The 22359-nt window shown below is 41.4% G+C and overlaps 1 protein-coding gene and 1 long non-coding RNA gene across 8 annotated transcripts in view; both read left to right on the top strand.

Moving 5' to 3' along the window:
• Positions 1-22359, top strand: part of LOC126003365 (uncharacterized) — a 1166220-nt gene that overhangs the window by 593643 nt on the left and 550218 nt on the right. The window lies entirely within an intron of this gene.
• Positions 1-22359, top strand: part of ESRRG (estrogen related receptor gamma) — a 530543-nt gene that overhangs the window by 165728 nt on the left and 342456 nt on the right. The window lies entirely within an intron of this gene.

Here is a 22359-nt window from a genome sequence, read left to right as displayed (position 1 = left end):
TATATCAACTATGAATGCTGAAAAAAATGCATTGAACACAGAAACAGGCAAATAGTTACTCCTAATAATAAAGGCAAATCGTTACTGCCAATAATAAAGATAATAGAGTAAACTTGAGTAGTTTACTCAAGCAAGTTGTGGCCTGTGCTTGATCACATGCCTCTCATATCAACAGGCTTTGGCTTTTTTAGTAGAAATCATTGACACTTTTTCTAGGAATCTGTTTAATTTGCATAGTAGAAGTATTTTGTTGTTGTTGTCTGACCATGTCAAGGTATAATTGGGAGGACCTCAGTTCACATGTTTGGTTTGCTCCAAGTCAGAGCTCCATGTTGTAAGTCATCTAACAGCACCACTTGCCCTAGCAAGGAAAGCATCACCTGGCCCATATTTTTTTTTTGCTGTGATGGATATAATAGTGTTTTGTCAAACCCACTTTATGACATCCTATTTATGAGAAATGCCATTTTTCTTCCCTGCCCAGTCCTGTGTCTTGCACCAAATGAATGTGAATTGTGTTAGTGAGGTGAAGACCTTCTTGACAGTGCAGTGAAAGTTTCAAGGAAGGTGGTGCTAATGGATTTTTCTTAAATTCATTGGAGTTCTTGTAATAAAACTAATGAATGGAAAAGAGTGAGCATTTTCAATTAGCTGCATATAGTAAAATCCTAAAAATAATTAGAGGCTGAGCTGGTGTGTAGTTATTTTAAAATACTGTTTTTAGTTTGTAAAGATCTTGGTTTAGTTTGCTTTGGAATCAAGCCATTTGGGAGAGAAAGAAAAACCTACAATGCATGTGTGCATCCATTTATGTGTGTGTGCTACAGCTGAGTTAGCTCATTTTCATGCCATAGTATCATAACAGATAGTAACTAATGGCTTTTAGTGCTTTATAATTTCCAAATTCTTTATTATTCTTCCAAATTCTTCTTATTCATGTTAACTCATTCCTCACAACACCACATTGGATTTTATTATTCTATTTATTTTAATGAGGAAATAGGCTGTGGATGATGGAATTCATTTCTTATAGTCTAATCACTTAAAAAGGATCAGTAAGTCTATAGAGGCTCAAAGTCCAGTGTTTCTTGTACTGTTCCACAGTTATGTTTAAGAATGGATATTCTTGTTACTATTCTTATTTTACTTTGGGCCACACTCAGGTGTGACTTTTAGAGGTCTCTCCCTGTGATAGCTGGAGAAGCATGGAGTTCTGGGGATCAAAGTTGATCCTCCTTCATGCCAACTTAGCCTTTTTTTCTAGGACCTTGGTCATTGGGTGGTTATTTTCAGTATCTGGTTCAGCTTGTTTGTTTTTATGGGGGATAATTAGACTTTCTTTGTGGAAAATTGTCTGTAAAACCCACCAGTGCTTTTTTGTTTAACTCCTAATTTTTATTTATTTATTTTTATTTATTTATTTATTTATTTGGTTTTTGGGCCACACCCGGCGATGCTCAGGGGTTACTCCTGGCTGTCTGCTCAGAAATAGCTCCTGGCAGGCACGGGGGACCATATGGGACACCAGGATTTGAACCAATCACCTTTGGTCCTGGATCGGCTGCTTGCAAGGCAAACACCGCTGTGCTATCTCTCCGGGCCCCAACTCCTAATTTTTATTCTCAGTTTTCAATATTTTAAAGAGTTGTTCTGCTAATCCTCTCTGAGTCACTAATTACATTGATTGCTGAGACTGAACTTGGTTCAACCATGAGCTTGGTTGCCAGAAGTCAAAACTGGACAAAGCCCTATTTTCCATCGGGGAATAGTGTGACCCAGTGTTCATTTTTCTTCTCCTTTGTAAGTTGGTGTCATGGTTCTGTGGTTTGACCTTTCAAATCATCAGCAGTCTTTGAGCTCTTACTATCTTAAGGGAACATTGCCAAGTGATTACCCACCCTTGAAAGTGATACATGAGAATCACTTGTGTTATTGGTTAAGACCTCCTGGCTTTCAGGGTTTTATCAATGCTAATGCTCTTTCCAGCGTATTATCCTTTACATGGAAGCCAGTGAAAAGATGGTCACTGCCCTTATTTTAAAAATGAGGAACCTGGGACCAGTGTAATAGCACAGCAGGTAGGGTACTTACCTTGCACATGGCCAACCTGACTTCAATATCCAGCATCCCTCAAGCCTGCCAGGAGTGATTTCTGAGTACAAATCCAAGAGTAACCCCTTAGCAATACCAGGTGTGGTCTCCACAAAAACAAACAAACAAAAAAAAAACAAAAGCAAAACAAAGCAAAACAAAGCAAAACAAAAATAACAAAAAAATAAAGATGAAGAACTTAAGAATGTACTAAGTCAAGTCTCTACTGAATCTCCTTTTTGCTTATCTATAATATGATGTTGAAAGTTTCCACCACAGACTACCAAATGTTGGGGAATTTGCCCTTCTGGTTTGGGGGGCTTTACTGCCTTACAGGATGCTGATATAAGATATATAGGCTGGAGGATGTCAACAATGAACATTCAGTTCTCACTGTTGCTTATCAAAATTGATGGATTGTACCTCTATTTCTAGAGACTGGGTAGTCCAATATCAAAGTGCTGGTAAGTCATTCTAAGATAAGGAGCCACATACTAATTCACAGACATTCTACTTGCTATGTCTTCACTGGGAAGTAAAGAATGAGAGTTTCTATTTGTGTGTGTGTGTGTGTTTGCCACACCCAGTGATATAGGGCTCTATGCTCAGGCATCACTTCTGCAAGAGATAAGAGGATTAAATGAGGCATTGTTTGGGTTGAACCCATTGTACTATGTTTCTTGTCTCAGTGTTTCTTTTCTTTTCTTTTTTCTTTTTGTTTGTTTTTTTGGGGCCACACCCAGTGACACTCAGGGGTTACTCTTGGCTCTGTGCTCAGAAATTGCTCCTGGCTTGAGAGACCATATGGAATGCTGGGGGATCGAACCACGGTCCATCCTAGGCTAGTGAGGGCAAGGCAGATGCCTTACTATACCATCGTTCTGGCCCTCAGTGTTTCTTTTTTTTAACTTGCAGATCCTTTAGCAAGTGACCTTCTCACCTCCCAGAGGCCTTCTCATACCATCAAATTAGAGGTCGAGATATGAATTTGACAGTTAAGTGACCAGAGACCACAAAGGTCCAGTCTAGAGTATTACAGTCTAATCCAGAATGTCTGGTAGCAACCAGACTTAAAAAAAACAACAACACAATTTTGGCTTTTTTGTAGCCTGCATGTGAACTTTGAATTTTGTTTAATTTCTTATAATTAAAAATAAGTTCCCCTTCTCCAAATAAAATCTGTTATAGAGAAAGCCTCAGGATTTTGCATATCTGTTTTACATCAAGGAGAATGCCAGACTAAGGGAAGCTTTTCCCTTCCTTTCCTTTATTTTCCCTTCCCTTCCCTTCCCTTCCCTTCCCTTCCCTTCCCTTCCCTTCCCTTCCCTTCCCTTCCCTTCCCTTCCCTTCCCTTCCCTTCCCTTCCCTTCCCTTCCCTCCCCTCTCCTGTCCTCTCCTGTCCTCTCCTGTCCTCTCCTGTCCTCTCCTTTCATCCCTTCTCTTCCCTTCCTTCCTCTCCCCTTCCCATCCTTCCCTTCCTTCTCCTCTCCTTCCATTTCTTTCCCTCCCCTCCCATCTCCTGTCCTCTCCTTTCTCTCTTCTCCTTTCTTCTTTCCTCTCCTCTCCTCTCTTCTCTCCTTTTATTTCCTTTCCTTTCCTTTCTTCCCTCATTTTATCCCCCCCTTTCTTTCCTTCTCTTCCATTTCCATTCCTTTCTTTCTATATTTCTCTTTTCCATTCCCTTATTTTCTTTCTTTTTTTCCTCTCCTCTTCTCCTTTCTTTCTTCTCTTTCTTCCAGTCCTTCCCTTCTTCCCTCCCCCTTCCATTCTCTTCCCCATCCTCCCATTCCCCTTTCCTTTCTTCACCTTTCCCTTCTTTTTCTTTCATTTCCCTTCCATCCCTTACTCTCCCTTCCTTTTTTCTACCCTTCCCTCCTTTACTTGCTTTCTCTCTTCCCTTCACTCCTTCCCTTTCCTTCTTCTCCCCTCCATTCCCATTGGGGTCCTTAGGAATATGAACACACTCCAAGGCTGTTAGCCATCTTAAAGAATAATCAAGTAGCCTATTCCATTCAGAGTGTGACCAGGCTACCTCTCCAGTGTCCCACAAAAAAGCAGAGGGTATAGCACCATGCAGTGCATCTCTGGAGATGAAAACAAACTTGTCTGGATAAACTCTTTCCAATTTTCAATGAGTGTCCATTTACCCATTTACCCCCTTGTTCTAATCTATCCAAGTTGCATTCTGCATAGTCTGTAGGCAGCGTTTTTTCAGCCTATTTTGGATTTTTTTTATGGTGAATCTTCTCCTTAAGATTTTATTCACAAACTTCAAAACTTTAACATACTAACACAAAGCAGAGTCAACTTCTGGCAGAATACGTCTTAGCACCAAAGAAGGAGGCTCTGGGAAAGAGAATTCTCTTGGGTTTTTAGTCTCTTCTTCCCTTAGGTGCTTGGGAATAATTTTGTAAAAAAAAAAAAAAAAAAAGAAAGAAAGAAAAAAAAGAAAAAAAGAAAGAAAGAAAGAATGAAAGAAAGAAAGAAAGAAAGAAAAAGAAGGAAAGAAAGAAAGAAAAAGAAGGAAAGAAAGAAAGAAAGAAAGAAGAAAGAAAAAGAAGGAAAAGAAGGAAAGAAAGAAAAAAGAAAAAAAGAAAGAAAAAGAAGGAAAAGAAAGAAAGAAAGAAAGAAAGAAAGAAAGAAAGAAAGAAAGAAAGAAAGAAAGAAAGAAAGAAAGAAAGAAAGAAAGAAAGAAAGAAAGAAAGAAAGAAAGAAAAAGAAAAGGAAAACCCACTCTGGGGACTGGAATTCTGTGAGCAAACCACAGTGAAAATTCTTGATTTGGAAGATTTTTCCACTGGTGCCTGCTTTATTGCTCTAACACCAAGTTAAATGTTCAGTTTTTGGCAGTTCCTTTTAAATGGAAGTTGTAATAAACATTACCAAAATAATAATGCTTTAGAGTCTTATATAAATTTTAAGTGGCATGAACTTTAAAAACATGCATTCCCAGATTTGGTATAAGTCTGTTTTATTTTTGTTTTCTGGCTTCATAGCCAAGAAGAGGTGCTAAGTCTGTGGCATCAGAACCAATGAGTGTGGGGAGTAGGTAGAGAGGAAGTGCTTTTCCTTGACACCTCAAGTTGGCCAGCTAGAGCAATGGGAATTGTTGAGGGCTCACAGGGACCAGCTCCTTTTGGTAACAGATTTGGTCTGCAGAGCTCTAGCTCTTTCTTTCCAGTTCCTTCCAGCAGGTTCCAGAAGCTGGTTTGCCATGGCGGAACGCTTCCCTTCTGCTGGGCAGATTGAGAAAACAGTTGCTGGGCTGGAATCCCTGAAGAAATTATTAATTATCTGGTTAATGTGCCTCCGGCTGCGGGCGTGGGAGATTAATCACCAGCAGTGGCATGAGTTGCTGAAGTGGATTTGGAAGGTTTTGTCTTCTGTCAGCCTGGAAGGGCCCCATGGCCCTTCACCATCAGGCGAGCAGGTGCAGACGTGCTGCCGTTTCACTTTCCCAGCGCCGGGAACAGCCGGTGGCCGTGCCTGGTCTTCAGTCCTGCTGCACTAGCAGTTTGCAAGGCCCAAAGCTGCCTCCTCAGAAGGTTCTGGCTTTCTGCTGCAGCCCCAGTCTGGTCGACCCCACCTCAACTGGGCAAATCTTGCTTGACGACCCCTCACATGTCTTTTCCTCTGACACACTCCTGGTCTCAAAACAGCAAAGAAAAGGAAGGGAGGGAAAACTACTGAGAGAAAAAGAAGCTTCGCTTTGGCCATTTGGGGAGTAGGGGATAGAACAGGGTGAGAGAATTCTCTGGATCCTTCTGGGTACTGAGTCTCAGTCCCAGTAGTTTTCTGCCTTCAGACAGTTTACCCTGTTCCACAAAGTCTGGACTCACTTCTTTCTGACTTTCCTTCTTGATAGGCTTGTATTCCCAGGTGTCTTGGAAATTGTGATTTGGTTGAACAAAATTGACTCCCATGGAGACAGAGATGGGTGTGTGCCCATGTGAGACTGTAGTCCTGACCCTCTAAGTAATGATGAAGACCACAGTGGATCCCAGATATGGGGAATTTATGGGGGTGAGGGATTCCATTTCCCATCCAGTTTCTCTGTCCTTCAATCTCTCTGTTTCTGTCTCTGTCTCTCTGACTCTGTCTGTTTCTGTCTCTATCTCTCTGTCTCTGTCTCTCTTTCTCTCTTTGTCTCTCTCTGTCTCTCTTTCAGCAAATGGAAGATGGTTTCTTCAGACCAGTGAGCCTGGTCCTGAGCAGCCAGCTTGACTCCAGTTACTGTATTTCTCCAGAGTTAGCATTTTTTCTCTTTCAGTTGGACTATGTGAAACGGAATCAAGGGGGCATCAATAGTTACATGTAATTGGAAGGTAAGGAGGAGGGACCCGTTAAAACCATGTCTGACAGTGTCTGATGTGTAAAATTGGTATTTTCTCTTTCTCCAGTACAAGAGTATGCATGATTAAAAAGAAAAAGAAAATGTATTATTCTCCAGTGCCACTCCCAGAGCTGTGTCTGGTCTCCCTGCATCTCCATTAACAAATAGAAGGAAGTTTGTGTAGTGAGTTTTCCTTTAATATGTAAATATTAGCTGGGAACATGGAATGCTGGGTCACAGTGGTTTCCAGTCACACAGGTTATGGGGGTTCACAGACTGAGTGGGGTGTCCATTATTTGCTAAGGCTACAGAGAATCAGGGTGTGTTTCTGTCAGCAATACAAGTCATGAGGGCTAAAAAAGGAGGGTGAATGGGGAATGGCTTGGTAGTGGGGACAGAGCTTGGACATTAAGAGGTCACCTTCCAGCTGAGCTTAATCAGAAGGATTGTGCCCTTCTAATTAAAGGCCAAATGCCAAAGAGCAGCATGGGTCCAGTAGAAGGCACAGTACTGTGTGTAGGCTTGAGGTTTGCAGGTAAACTGAGTCTCAGTTCTTCTAACTCAAAGCAGTTGTGAGAAATAGCCACACGTGTGCATTTGCCTGCAGTGATCATGGATTTAAGTCCAGTGCCTGCAACATCCTGCATCTCTAATTGGCTTGGCTAATTGTTCTTTATGCATAGTAGGAAGGAAAAATTCACCGTATATTGGATTTTCACCAGAAACTTGGAAAGGATTCTAGTTTGAAAGAAATCAAATGTCGTGTCATGCTGTGTGTGTTGAAATGGATGCCAGCGGCCTTTCTTCGCACCAGGCCCTTAATCGCATTTGGGGTGAGGAATTTTCCTGGAGCACTTCAGCATCAGGCATCCTCAGGTCTGTGTGTTCTCTTCATATCCATGCTTTTTGCCAAGATCCCAGAGCCCACTCTGACCCGTACAGTGCCCATCTCTTCATCAGTGTTGGGCAATGCCTCTGAGAACTCCTGATTCATGAAATATCAGCTTGGAAGCATTGGTACAAGGCTCATTGTTCAAGATAAGTGAATGCTTAATCTTTTGTTTTAAAACCCTAAGTTCTGGATTACGTGCCACAGATGTTTTATCTTCAGGGTATTGTTTTCCTTAGGATTTATTTGGTTTGGGAGTTGTACATTTTGGACCACACTGGATGGTGTCTGGGGGCACTTTCTGCATCTATTGCTTTGGGGTCACTCCTAACAGATATGTGTGACCATAAGGTGTCAGAGATCAAACCCAGGCAGTTTGTAAGCATCACACACACTAGGCCTTTGAGCTGTTTTTTGGCCCAGCATGTCTGATTATTTAAACCTCTTATAAAGTGGTTATAAAAGTTCCTGATTCTGCATGGCATAAAAACTAATTGGGGTTTCTTACGAAGCTTTATGATACTCTATTGCGAGGACTAAATTGTTGAATTGACAAAAGCAAAGAGGAGGGAGAATGTACAACTCTGAGGGGCTGGCATGGGGAATTCTTCACTAACAGCACTTGCCATAGGACCCAGCTCACTTGTGAAACACTAGATTAAGGCTCTAAACTCCATTACTTGCCACATGATCCAATCACCATGGCACCTAGCCCTGGTGAGAGACCCCATTCTTGAGGGACAAAAGATGAGCTTTGGCTACTTTTTCCACCCACCTTTTCCTCTGAGTATTAGGTAGACTTTCCCTATCTTCTTCTACCTACCTATCAAATCCTCTGACAGTACCTAGAAGTACTATGTGCATTATTGTCAGTAAAGATGGGCTTGTAGACCCTGGAAGACAGAAAAGCTCAGAAGCTTTTCTTACTGGATGTCAGAGAAGAGTGTCATTCAAAATTTAAAGAAGTCTTCTGGCCCTCCTGAATTTTGGCACATGAACTTCACATCTCTCTTTCTTTCTTCTTTAAGTGGCCCTGAGCATAGAGTCCCAGTGCCTTTGAACCTACTGCCAACCCTTTGTCTCAGGATAACCTTCGTAGCTTAAAGGAACTGAACTCAGGCCTTGCTATCTTCACTTGAGAATATTAGTGAACCTGATATTATCTGTCAGCTTTTACAGATGACTGCATCCTCTCGAAGTGGTGCTCTCAAAACACAGTGAGTCCCAGTCTTCTTGACATTGAACTGATGCCATTAAGCCCTGGCCTGACAGTCTGAACACTCTCATGGATGATCCCAGTCTCTTCACTCTTTCTGAGCCCCTTATTATTCTAAAGGTCCCCACCCACTTCTATTCCCTAATTAATCACCCTCCTGGACTCTTGAGGCAAAATTCTCAAATGTTTTTTGCATGGAAAAGCTATACGCAGGGTCTGAAAGACTTTCTTTGCTCATATTCTTTGCAAACCAGCAAGCTTCAACACTGGTAAAAAGTGCTTATGAAACAAAACATCAGTCCCAAGGGGAGGGGATTGCCCTTTGGTCTATTCATCTAGATTCTCAGGGTGGCCTGAGATTCTGCATTTTGAGTTCCATACAGTGATTCTTAGACAGTCTTAGATGTGGGAGACACAAAGATGCAGGGAAATGAAAAAAAAATTAAAGTGTCTAAAGCAAAAATGATCTGGAGCCTGGAAAGGGCCCCTTCCCAGAGCAACTTCATGGTTTGACTCCCAGGCACTTTCTCTGTGTGGCCCAGCTGAGGATCCCTTCTCATTTGTCCATTGCCTTCCTTCTCCCCACTCACCTCCCCCCATTCATTTCTTCTCAGAGTTCTTTTTTTCAGACTCACAAGCTTTTCTTCACAGGACTGATCAATGAACGTCGACATGAAAGACAAAACTTAAACTCTTCTCATCTCTTTTCATCCTCCACACAAATGCCCTTTCATCTTCCCAGACATCCTGAAATGTGGCAGGCGAAGATGGGTCGGCAGCAGCTGCCATCCTTTCTGGGTCTCTAGGTAACATTTGAACCTGTGCAAGGCTCGCTGCAGAGCATCTTAAGTAATATTCCAGGAAACACACTGCAGCTTGTTAAAAAGGATGGGACCCCAGAGATGCCTTTAACTATGCCTGTAAAGTGAGAGGTGCCGAGAGAAAGATAATATGGCTGATTATAGTTATTTACCTTACATTTTCATTCCCTTTTAACTGGGTGTAATTTAGGGGCATGAAATCTCTTATTGGAAGTGTATTTGCATTAAACAGCTCTAAGCAACCATGAAAGTACAGGGACTGAAAAATTGACAGACTGGGTCCCTAGAATCCCAAAGTAGCATTTTTGTAATAGGCAGACAAACAAATCGAATAAACATGTTTTGCTTCAGCGATTTAAAGAATATGGTGCTTGGAGTCATTTGTCTTTTGTTAAGTATCATTTCTCACCTTTCCATTGTCTATCTCTTCTTTGCAGTTCCCCCAAACAATCTGTGGTCATTTCTCTGGCAGCTTTTGGTGTCTTGGGTCCTGATACTTTGTTTTTCTTTCCTTGGGCTCTGACAGCAACCCAGAAAGAGGATTACCTGAGTGTTCACGTCCTGACTTTCTCTATCCTCAGACTTGATAAGATAAATCCAAGGAAGAGGAAGTATCATCTTCTGTTTGGGATTTTGAAAGTTCAAATGGTAAGAAAGCCAGAAAGCCAGAAAGGAAGTTTCTGGCTTCCAGAATGTAGGTTCTGCTTTCCACCTGATTTGCTTTGCAAGTCCTAACGTCTTTCTCTCCCAGGGTCAGTGGTACACTGGCCTCTTGTGGAATGATTAAGTAGGAAGAAGGAAAGGGGAAACCACAAGAGGCATGGGAGAGAGTTTCTCTTCCTCTCTTACTTCCCCGTCCTCCACATCAAAGTAGGTTTGAATCTCAGCCTGTCTGGCCAGTGAGATGCTGTGCTTTGGGAGGCAGTTCCAACAGAGCAACAAAGCCACCTCTTAGCTCATTTCCAGCTTTGTGAAGAAGACTTCTTTCTCATTGGAGACGCCCCCTGATTTAGAAGGCACTTGCTAATGGAGACGAACAGGGGTAGCTGTTAGAAGGACCATTTGTCTTCCAATTAGAGTCAAGGTAGGAATTTTTCAAAGACACCCACTTCATGTAGACTGGGACCTCTGTCTCCTCTCCATACAGCTATGAAGATTGTTCCCCTAATTGGTCCTCCAGTTTCTGATCTTCAGAGGCCCCATGATGTGCTTTCTGTCCAGCTCCCCTCAAGACTAACAGGCCTTCATTAACAAGCTTTCTGGCTGCCCCAGCAGGCAAGTGACACTCACCTCTGTCACCATGGGACACAGAGCACAAACTTTTTGAGTTGTGTCCATGCCTGAAAGAAATAGAACAGGGTTGGTGCCCTGTTAACACAATCTTTTTCTAGACTGACCTTGGAAAAGAATGAGCGTGGCATGTGTGTGTGTTTGTTTGTTTGTGTGTTTGTGTGTTTGTTTGTTTGTGTGTGTGTGCTTTTTGTTATAAATTGAAAGGAATAAACTCAAGGTCTTATATATAAATATCAGACTTGGCATTGGTCTTGAAATATATATATACATTTAAGTAAGTTTTCTTTATCATTAATGGAGTTTCTTTTGGGGGGAGTTTAGGATAAAATAGACTAAAAATAAACAGCTGTATACTACTTCATTAAGCTGCTGCTCGAAGTGATTTTCCCATTGATTAGTCTCAGGGCTAATGCTGGTTCATTCCTCATTTCATCGCTAATTAACATCAGTGCTGCTGCTTCTTCTGACTGCTTGACCGTATTCTTGGTGCACATGTGTTGGCTGGGTCAGTAATAACGTGCTCTCTCTTCATCTTTCTTCCTTTTCCATCCTTTCATTTACCATCCCCAGTTCTTTCATTTTCCCTTTCTCCAGAAAGGAAGATGGTAAACTGAGAGGAAAGGAGAACAGACATTACACTATAGCTTCCTTGGTCCTCTGTAAAACGAGCAGCTTAATAAAGAGATTAGATGCAAGTAAAAGAAATTAACATAGCCTTGATGCCCAGCATTTGATAGAGATACTATGCACATTCATGTAGGCTACCGATGAATAGTGGAGTATGTTCATTCTGCATTTGCCCCTTCATTCTAGCTATGGAGAGTGTTACAGGTCAAATAAGTTGATTCAAGTAATTACTAAAAAAAAAAACCCTTGAGAAGTGAAATTAGCCATTGGCCTCATTACTATTATACCATGCACTCTTTGGTTCCCAAGAATATGAAATTTCATTTATGATCAGACCACAATTTTATGATCTGTCACTCTAGTTAAGGCTCTTGTGAAATGATCCAGAGCCAAGCAAAACATAAACTCTCATCAGAGTTTGATGCTCAATGGTGTGACCTTTGGGATGAGGGATGAGGAAAGGCACTCTGTGAACATGAAGAAGCTCACTGCTGCTGGTTCATACCAGGAGGTTCACATGTCCATAAACACAAGTCAACAAGCACTTCAGAGAAACCTAACTAGAGGCATTAAATAATGTGCTCATTTGACCTAGTCCCAAACCATGGTCTCTTTATTCATTGCATCAAACCATCTATTGCATTTAGAAAATAACTATAGGTGAGTGATCTTGGATACTTATTTGCTTTACACTCCTGAAGTGAGCTCAAAGCAGGCCTCCAAGTTCTCCATCGAGGAACACTGATTGGACACAAGCTTGGTCTTTCTTCCATGTTGAACACAGTACGTCCTTCCAACATCACTTTCTAGCCTACATGTCCAGGATTATATTGGAACTAATAGTGGCATATGATATATGTATGTGTGTGAAAGTGTTTTCTTATGAGGTTCTAAAAAGTTATATTACTTGAGAGCTAAAGAAGATTCAGTAACAGGACTGACTGTAATGTTTCTCCCCCTTTTACTAAAATTTCATGATTTGTTGAACTATTAAGTAATGAAAGAGATTAAGAGATTTCAAAAAAAAATCTTCCAAGGATGAAAACAGTGCAGCATTGTATTTTTTGCACTTGAATATCTTACATTAAAATCTGATGGCAGGCAGTGTGAGCAGAAGGGGGAACATGCTACCATACATATAGGCACAAAATATGCAGCACAGAGTTTCCGGCCTGGAAGCCTTTTTTTCCCCATATGGGCATCCATATGTTTTTTTCTTGGAATCCATATTTTTGGCCTTGATACCCATATGTTAGCTTTTTGCCCAAATTAGATTGTGTAATCATTCTTTATTATTTCTTCTTTCCTAGAAGTTGCTACTCTCAGGTCTCAGGAAGCAAATGGACTTTTTATCTACCAGGGATACTGACATGGAGAACTAGCTTTTAGGACAGGTGTGTGTGTGTGTGTGTGTGTGTGTGTGTATGTGTGTGTGTGTGTGTTTTTGTGTGTGTGTGTGTGTGGCATATGTGTAAATGTCCTTTTAACTCCAGGATTTCTGCTCAATCAAAGCAAGACTATCAGAGGTTGGGGTTTGTTACACAGGCTATTTGTCTGAGGTCAGTATATCCATGTGTTCAGCTGGGCAACTGAGAATTCTTTCAGTTTGGGGGCAAAGAGAGTATTTATTAGGATAAATACTGTTTTGAGGTCATTGGCATTGCTCAGTTAATCTTTACTATATAGGCTTGACTTTGTTCTTTCAATAAATAAGGCCCATATCTTTCACTGTATCACACTTGCCTTTTATGTACAAGTTGGAGACTAGAAACTCATAGAGTACAAAGCTGAGGCTGCATTTTCTTCTTCTTCTTCTTCTTTTTTTTTTTTTTTTGAAATATCCAACTCAACAATTGTAGTGGTATCTGAAGTAAAGATATAGGTCTATAATCTATAAGAGTTCATTCATAAGGGAAAAGTGATATAAGCTTTTATAACACACCCCTCTCTTTTGCCCCCACAAATTATCAAGACAGTAGACTCATCACAAGTCTATATGCATTTAATATAGAATAAAATTATCTTTATTCAATCTGTATGCTGGGTTATTTTCATAGTAGAGTTCATCAAGAGTTTTGATTCTAGTTTTAAATAAATAAAAAATTACTATACTTTCTAACCCCCAGGAAAAATTTCTCTTCACTCTCTATGTAGCTCATGAAATATAATTTGATAACTCATTTAGTGAGGATTGGTTTAGCAAGTGAACAAGGCCAATGTATCTACCAGAGAGAAATACTATTGGGAAACTAAAGAACAAAACTCTTCTTTTGTCCTTTTGTGTGGACTCTTCTGAAAGTAGAAGAGGTCCTTCTCTTTTTAGGAAAGTACCTCCTTTAAATCTGAGGGACTTAGGTGAAAGCTAGGCCAGAGTGGAGATATTTCTTTTCCCAGTAGCTTTATTGCATTAAAAACTTTTGATTGGGATAATCTTTGCTGTCAGCCTCTTTCTCTCCTCCTCATCTTGGTGTCCCAGCAAGGACGCAGTTGAGCTGTCCATGGCCTGTCAGCTCTGGACCCTTGATTGACAGGATGCTGACTCGTCCTCTGCCCAACAGACTGTGCGGTGGGCCTGGCATGTGCATTTCGGCTACAATTTGTGCATCAGCAGCCTTCTTGGAAGTGCCCACTCTGAGCACGTGCTTGGGCCACCTCTGCCGGAACTCTCTGCAGAGTCAGCCTGTTCATCACCTCTCATCAAACTCAAAAAGTGTCAGCACTCTTGGCCTGATTCTCTTATGAAGAAATTGTGCTGAGATATTTCCATACACCCAATCATGGAGGCAACATGAAGGGGCACATGAGAAAGGATAATTCCCACATGGGGTTTCTTCCCAGGACATTCAGTTCTGAGATTCTATTTTTCATCTTAGCTCATTTTTCCCAAGGAGTTGAGATGCAAGTAGGAACTTATCTCATTTTTCTACAGGGAAGCGTTTGGGCCTTCACTCTTGCTTGCATCCTGTTCTCCCTTCTCTGATGGCCTCCTGTCTTCTTGCCCTTCAGAATCCCTGAATACTGTCTCTGGTTCTATCAGAAAGAGTGAGATGGATCTTCCCTGGAAATGTCAGTCATCTCTGAGCCACAAATTTTGCTCTCCACAGCTCTATTTCTGCCTTTCAGTGAGGGTCTCTTTGGGTCTGGGAAAGTTGTTCTGTTTCTGGGAGGAAGAAAAGTTAAAGTGTGGGGTGATAAAAGAGGGAGACCAAAGATTTTTTTATTCTATTTTTTATTACATTGACACAAGTTTCAAAACAGGTCTGAAGACACATCTGTATGAATCCCTCACTCCTCACAATCAAATTCAGGAAGAAGAAATAGGATCAATTTGTTTTTGTTGGATGGGGTGAAGGAAAGGTGTACTTCTTAGAAGAGATTTTTAGTAAATCTCTAAAGTAAATGAATGAAAACAGAAACAAACAAAACAGTAAGAAAAATATAGTGATGGTTCCCAAATAGATGTTCCTATTTCTTTTTTCTTTTTTGGAATAATATATTTATTTAAATATAATGAATACAAACATATTTTAGTTGGGTTTTAGTTATAAAAATGAATAATCCCTTTCACCAGTGCAACCTTCCCACCACCAATGTCCCCATCTCCTTCTCCCCACCTTGCCTGTATTTGTGAAAGGTATACTACTCTCACTCACTGCCATTTCATGATAGTTGTCAGTGTAGTTATTTCTCTAATTAGACGTTCTTATTTCTAATGTTCAAGAGAAGTATATTTTTTGAGGAGTCTGTGGTGGCCACATGTAGAATGAATGCACTTTTTATAATGCTGTATGTGTTAAAAAATTCTTCTGCTGTAATAATGAATTGTTGTCATAAGAAAAACACCTAAATTAGAAGCAAGAAACTGTCTGTCTTAATAAGAGCCCTCGCAGAAAGGCCTTCTTGAATGGGAAGTAAAATAAGGGAAAAATTGCATTGTTGCAGGTCTAATTTGATGAAAGGACCTCAGTAAATTGTGATTGCACAGTTAATAACCCCTAGAGCTTTTTTTGGAAGACAGAATTAGTTGTTTAGTGGTAAAAAAAAAAATCAATTAGAAATTGTGTTTTCTTTCTTTAGCCAATCAGGCAGAGAAACCGGCATAAGAATGAATTCCCAACTACACGAAATCTCTATGAATCTAAGAGATTGAAATTGAAAAACCAACACTTTTCAAATGGGAAAAAATATTCCTTTGTATGGCTTTTGAAGGAATGTTGACTAATCTTTTTATATAGGAACAAAAGGACATGTTTAGGTTTATCTTTCATACAGTTTCACAAAAATAGCTAGCTTGCCGTGCATTCAGGCAGGAGAAATGGACATTCAAAGGAAGCGGGAACATTCTACTACTGTGATGAAACTCGAGCAAAGTGCTTAGAAGATCAGTTATTGTTAGGCTAGTAAGTTAGTATAGGAATTAAGGTACCTGCCTTTGCCTGGAACTGATCTAGTTTGATTCGTGGTACCACAAACAGAAAGGGATTTCTGAGCACTGATCTGGGAGTAGACCCTGAGTGCCACAAGATGGATCTAACAACTCTCCTCAGCCCCCTCCCCCAAATAAAACAGTTCCTGATAGCTGATCCATGGTCTGGTGCATTTGAGGTCCTCAGCATAAGTTCTGTGAATTGAGATATGTTCTTTTGTGGGACTGAATATGTCTTGAGAGTGAATGTGATGATGGCCTATTAGTGTGGACACCACATCCAGAAGAGCTTTGAGAGACTATTTGATGCCAAATCTGAAACCCAGATTTGTCCTCATGGAGTGCTACATTCCTATGCCCTGATTCTGTTCTCATGGCTTTTATCTGGCTAGGTCAATTGATTTGGAAAATCATTCATGTCAGGGCATGTTGGACAGTCTTCCCCCAGCTCTGAAAGATAGTGTTCTTGGGTATATGGGTGTCATTTGAAAATCAAATCAAGTGGGCCAGACAGGAGATGGATACTTGCCTTGCATGTCTGCAGCTGACTATAGTTCAGTCTCTGATACCATCTCAGGTCCCCTGAGCACAGAGCTGGGAGTAGTTTCTAAATATTTCCCTTATTCCACCACCACCAATAGCTACAACCAAATAGAAGAGTCCAGTTTAACACAGTCGAGCATCACAGTGTCTGGCTGCTGTGCTTCTGGAATATTCCTCACAAGTACAAAGGGGAGCCATGTCAAGGTAAAACTTGAGGCATGCATTGCCCATGAGGCAAGAAGAACATTTATAAAGACACGGTAACTTTTAAACATGTACTTTCCATCTGAGGGCCTGCAGTTGGGCTTTAAAATATGACTCTTTAATTTTTTAAAATTACATAAATTAAGTGAACAGCCCATTAGCAGGACACTGTGGGGATCACATGGCCAATTCAGATCAAGTTCTATTAGCTCGCCTGCCAGATTTGAATAAGAATGAAGACATTACTATTCTGAAGGGGTGCGGGACATTGATTCTCATTTGCTGGGGGATTCTTCAAGCCACTCTGTGGAGCTGACAGGCCGCCAGGCAAGGCCCTGGGTCAGGGCGCTGTGACTGTGGGGTATGCTAGCAGGAGCAAACAGGCAATGGTGGGGTCTCCCTGCTTCTCATGGAAGGTGGCATAGCAGGAATTATATGGACATGCCTGGAGGATATGCCTAGTGCCAAAGGGAGTAGACAGTATTGGGTGATGAGAAATCTTTGGCCCGGGATATCAGGATTTATTCCCAAACAGTACAGGGGATACACAGGGAAGCTTGAGGAGAAACTGGAAGTGGTAGCGGGTAAATGATGAAGGGATTTGGGCCCTTTGGGGTGCATGCAGTGATTTGTTGCATCCAAACCATAAACATTAATAGTGTTGCAGCAGCTTGACTTAAACTATAATCTCCAAAGAAAAGGATAAAAGCATGAATTTGAATGCAGCTTGAAGGTAGTCCTGGCTACCTTTGAGGAAGGAAGGAAGGAAGGAAGGAAGGAAGGAAGGAAGGAAGGAAGGAAGGAAGGAAGGAAGGAAGGAAGGAAGGAAGGAAGGAAGGAAGGAAGGAAGGAAGGAAGGAAGGAAGGAAGGAAGGAAGAAGGGAGGGAGGGAGGGAGGGAGGGAGGGAGGGAGGGAAGGAGGAAGGAGGGAAGGGAGGGAGGGAGGGAGAGAGAGAGGGAAGGAGGAAGGAGGGAAGGGAGGGAGGGACGTTAGAAAAGGCAGGTTTATTGAATTGAGATCATTATTGTTAAAATTGAGACTTTATGAAACAGCTGGTAAAAATGTTAGAGGCACTTGTGTTTTCTAGTGTAGGCTTTGAGCCCTGACCCTCACAAGGCATGTGACCTATTGCTGAGCTCCATCCCCTGACTCTCCTCACTCCTTGCAAAGAGGCAACACTTTTTTTTTTTTTTGGTTTTTGGGCCACACCCGGCGATGCTCAGGGGTTACTCCTGGCTGTCTGCTCAGAAATAGCTGCTGGAAGGCACAGGGGACCATATGGGACACCGGGATTCAAACCAACCACCTTTGGTCCTGGATCGGCTGCTTGCAAGACAAACGCCCTGTGCTATCTCTCCGGGCCCGAGGCAACACTTTTGTACATGTTTTGTTTCTTCCATTCTTCCAATAGAATGAGCAGCAATAAACTCTTATTATATGATCATAGAAATGAAAGGAAGACTAAGGTACATTTTTTATTTAACCAATACTAGTGGGGTCACATCTCTCCATGCTCAGGACCAACCCATGATAGTGCTTAGGAGACCATATGCAATGCCAGAAAATAGACCTGGTTGGCTGCATGCAAGGCAAACACTTTAATCCCTGCTTTATCTCTTTAGCCCCTAAGCAATGCAATTTTAAGGTGACATTGAACATTCACCTTGCTTCTTTTTTTTGTTTGAAGACACACAAGGATATCCTCAAGGGTGAATCCTGATGCTGCTTGGGGGACCATATATGATGCTGTGATCAAACTTAAACAAGAAAGCAAGGCAAGCACCTTAACTCCCTTATATCACCTTTAGTCCCTTGATTCTGCTTTATTTGTGTGTATTTAAAGGTCATTTTCTACTGTTTCCCATTAAGAAATTTAATTCTTTCCAGCTGAAATCTGAATCCATGTGGGGCAACCTTGACCATGCTAGTATGTTACTTTCTACTCAACAATTTGTCTTCCTTTTTTTTCTCTGTCAAAGATAGTGGCCTTATTTTATTATTCTTATTGTGTACATTCAGTGAAACTGACAATATAACTGTACAAAACAAACATCAGCATAGACATGCACATTTAAATAATAGTCTAGCTGATGTATGAAACATTGGTTGCAGCTATACGACATGGGGTTTGGTATTTGCATGGACTGTAAAATAATCACCACAGTAAATCGACTCAACATCTGCAACCAGGCAGAGTTACAGAAATCGAACCATTCAGCACTAATAATAGCTTGCACTTTGCTCATTTTGTGATGTTAGATTTATTGGAACCACCACATCTGTGCTTTGTATCTGCTGAGCACATTCTAGGCCCTAGAAATAGCTTGATGCTCCATTAGTTGTTATTTCACTCAAGAAGCTCCCACTGGTCTAGAAAGTTCCTTGCCCATTCCCTCCAGGAGTGTAAGTCTAATTCACCTAATTCAAAAGCATTATGTTGACTCACCTGATTGGCACTGTGGAAACCACTCAGCCTTTCATTTGGATGGGGAGCTCTGAGCATCTTGTGGGAGGGGAACAATGCAGGAGCAAACTGAGTCTCAGTCTAGACTCTTCCACTGATCAGAGTAACCTTGGGAAAGACACTGGACATCATCTCTGACCTGAATCTGCAAAATATTGCTTAGTCTCATCCTTCTTGTCCATCTCTAGGATGGTGGTGAGGGCAGTATCTGAGAGTGCATTTGTGAAACTCTAAGGCACCACCCCAAATTGTATTCAGAAAACACCTTTTTCTCAGGTGTTTATTTTTTTAATTTCATTACTGCAAACTTGTATGCCCAAGACTAGTCAGCCTCCTTTTAGAAGGCTGTATTTGGCATGCACCACAATAGATACTAATGGATAGGACCAACAGAGTCACTAACCAGATGGTCCACACACATCTTCCCTGCTACACACATGCCATAAATCTTCATTCCCTCAGAAACATTCCCTTATTCGACTGTATTCATAACTTCTTTCCCAACCCTGTGTTTGTGTAGCATACATCTGAATTATAAGCCAGAGACCAGAGAGTCCTCTTTTCTTTTTTTTTTTACTTCCATGATAAAACCAACAACTCTTTATTTTTGGTCAAACATTAAGGTGTTGAATTGAAGATAAGACATTGAAGTAAATTACATTGTTTTCTAAAATGTGGGGCCATGTTGAAAAACATATTAATTATAAAGTTTTGGATGGTAGTGGAGGATGGTGAGATCGAGGGATGGAGAGAGAAGCTTTTCTCTGCTGGCCCGGGCCACACTTCCCCAACCCTCTTCAGCTGTCGGTCTCAGGTTGGTGGTGAGGAATCATTCACAGGCAGTCAAGTTTCAGGAGACATCAACTTTATTCAGGGCCTAGCTAGCATGTGTGGCTCCTAAGCTTTTAACCTTTTTTTTTTTTTTTTTTTGGTTTTCGGGCCACACCCGGCGGTGCTCAGGGGTTACTCCTGGCTGTCTGCTCAGAAATAGCTCCTGGCAGGCACAGGGGACCATATGGGACACCGGGATTCAAACCAACCACCTTTGGTCCTGGATCGGCTGCTTGCAAGGCAAACGCCGCTGTGCTATCTCTCCGGGCCCAGCTTTTAACCTTTTAAGCAGGCTCTATAAGTAGCCCTGCATTCAAACCTGCCTCTACCAGCCACCTCTCTTGCTGAATCCTCTTTCTTTTTCTCTCTCCCTGAATCTGCCCCTATATGCTCCTGGTCAGCAAAACAGGAAGCCAAAGACCCCTCTCAGATGTGGGCAGGTCTGCTACTCAAGGTGATCAAACAGGAAATTGGGGGAGGGGAGTAACAGGGCCATACCTAGCAATACTCAGGGGTGATTCCTATCTGTTATTACAGTATTGTAGTTTTCACATCTGCTTCTATATAGCTCTTGCCACTCTCTCATCTCTCTACTCACTGGCTCCATCCCTACTTCCCCCAACATCTTTTGCAGTAGAGGAACAGAGGGCCAGAGAAGGCAGAGAAAATAAGGTTTACATTTGTCAAAAGCTTTATAAAATGACTTTCCGGGACAAGTGAAACTCATTCACTTTAGTTAAACTCTTTCAGCTAAAGAGTTTCTTTGACAAACTCCAGACATCCAGTGTCTGGAGACTGGTCTGTGTTTGCTTTTTTTGAGTCTAGGTATAATTGGGGAATATGATGTAAAGTGCTGAAAAATTAGGCATTTATTTCGAAACTGGTTCATTCCAAATCATTTTTACCTGTGGCATTCTTTCTTTAGATCACCATAAGCATTTGAGAGAAAGTAGGGCATTTAACACTGATAATTTAATTTATGATTTTCCCTTTTATTTTGTAAACTAGGGATTCTTTCCCCTCAGTGGTTTACTACAGAACAATGTCCTAGGTGCAATTAGAATTCATTTTTTAAATTTGTAGATTTCAATCGTTTTCAGGTTAAAAGAGTTTTTAAAGGCAATAATTACCCTAGTGTGTTTCATAATTATGGGTCAGCAGTGTTTTTATCTTTGCAAAATATTTTGTCAAAAGTCTTTGAATAATACTTTAAAAAATTAAGTTTGCTTTGACCAGAGCGGTGTTGCAAGCGGTAGAGTGTTTGCTTTGCATGCGCTAATCTAGGATGGACCACAGTTCTATCCCCCCAAGCTGGGAGCAGTTTATGAGCGTATAGTCAGGAGTAACTTCTGAGCATCACCAGATGTGGCCCCAAAACAAAACAAAACATAAATTAAGTTTGCTTATTTGAGAATTCTACCTTTCTTTTGCCTGTGGATTTATGCTTCATACTACTTATAGCATCTTTTCCTCCCATATCCATTTTTACTGACACAGGGTTATCAATTAGTATGTTAAGTATTTCCTACACAAACACAAAGGAGATAGAAGGACATGCTGGTGCTGTTACAGTGTTATGCCTAAGTTCCCATCAGTTGCCTAATTCAAGTCAAGCCAACCATGATGAAGTGATGGGGAAAATGGTGAAAGTTGCTCTGAATTGATGCTCAGATTAAATGAATGAAACAAGCTCTGTGTAAGTCCTGGTGTATTCATTGGTATCATCACATTTATCATCATCCTGCTTTCATTTCTGGGTTCTAAAGCCTTCATCTGAAGTATGTGTGAGATGACGTTGTTTGTTTGGCTTTTTCTGGTTTCCTTGTCACATGTAATGGGTTCACCCAAATTACTCAGAATGCACAAGAGTCCTCTATTCTTCCTCAAGGAAGTGAGTCAAGTTGATCGTGTTGGGTAGGAAAAGACATAGCCACTCACTAATCGGGTGATCGAGAAGATTCAGACTTCCCTTACCCAGAAAGCCATGTCTTGGGTTTTGCAAACCAACCATTCTTGGTTTTATTCATGCTTCAGAGATAGTGTAAAGGTGATTGAAAGGGGGTGCAAAATTTCCTTGCTACGGAGGCAGTTATGTGTTGGCATTAAAGCCATCTTTGTGGGCAACAACTTTCCAGTTCAGAAAATTATGTGACTTGGTGCACAGTGAGGTGTTGTTGTACCATGGTATGCAGATAACCCAGGTTTGATCCTTGGCATCCCAGATGGTTTCCCCAACACCTTCATAAGTGATCTCTGAATACACAGCCCAGGAGGAATCGCTAAACACCAGATAAATGTGGCCAAAACCAAACAAAAATGAAAAAGATAATTGTTTCTGTTTCCATGAAAGAAGTGGGGCATGGAAATAGAGGAAGAGGGAAGGGAAAGAAAAGAAAAGGAGAGAGAGATAGAAATAAAGAGGGAGGGGCCGGGTAGGTGGTGCTGGAGGTAAGGTGTCTGCCTTGCAAGCGCTAGCCAAGGAAGGACCGCGGTTCGATCCCCCGGCGTCCCATATGGGCCACCCAAGCCAGGGGCGATTTCTGAGCACATAGCCAGGAGTAACCCTGAGCGTCAAACGGGTGTGGCCCAAAAACCAAAAAAAAAAAAAAAAAAAAGAAAT

The sequence above is a fragment of the Suncus etruscus genome, chromosome 3 (genome assembly GCF_024139225.1).
Source record: "Suncus etruscus isolate mSunEtr1 chromosome 3, mSunEtr1.pri.cur, whole genome shotgun sequence".
Classification (NCBI taxonomy): Eukaryota; Metazoa; Chordata; class Mammalia; order Eulipotyphla; family Soricidae; genus Suncus; species Suncus etruscus.
The sequence above is the reverse complement of the archived record's forward strand: the minus strand, read 5'-3'. Positions and strand labels throughout refer to the sequence as shown.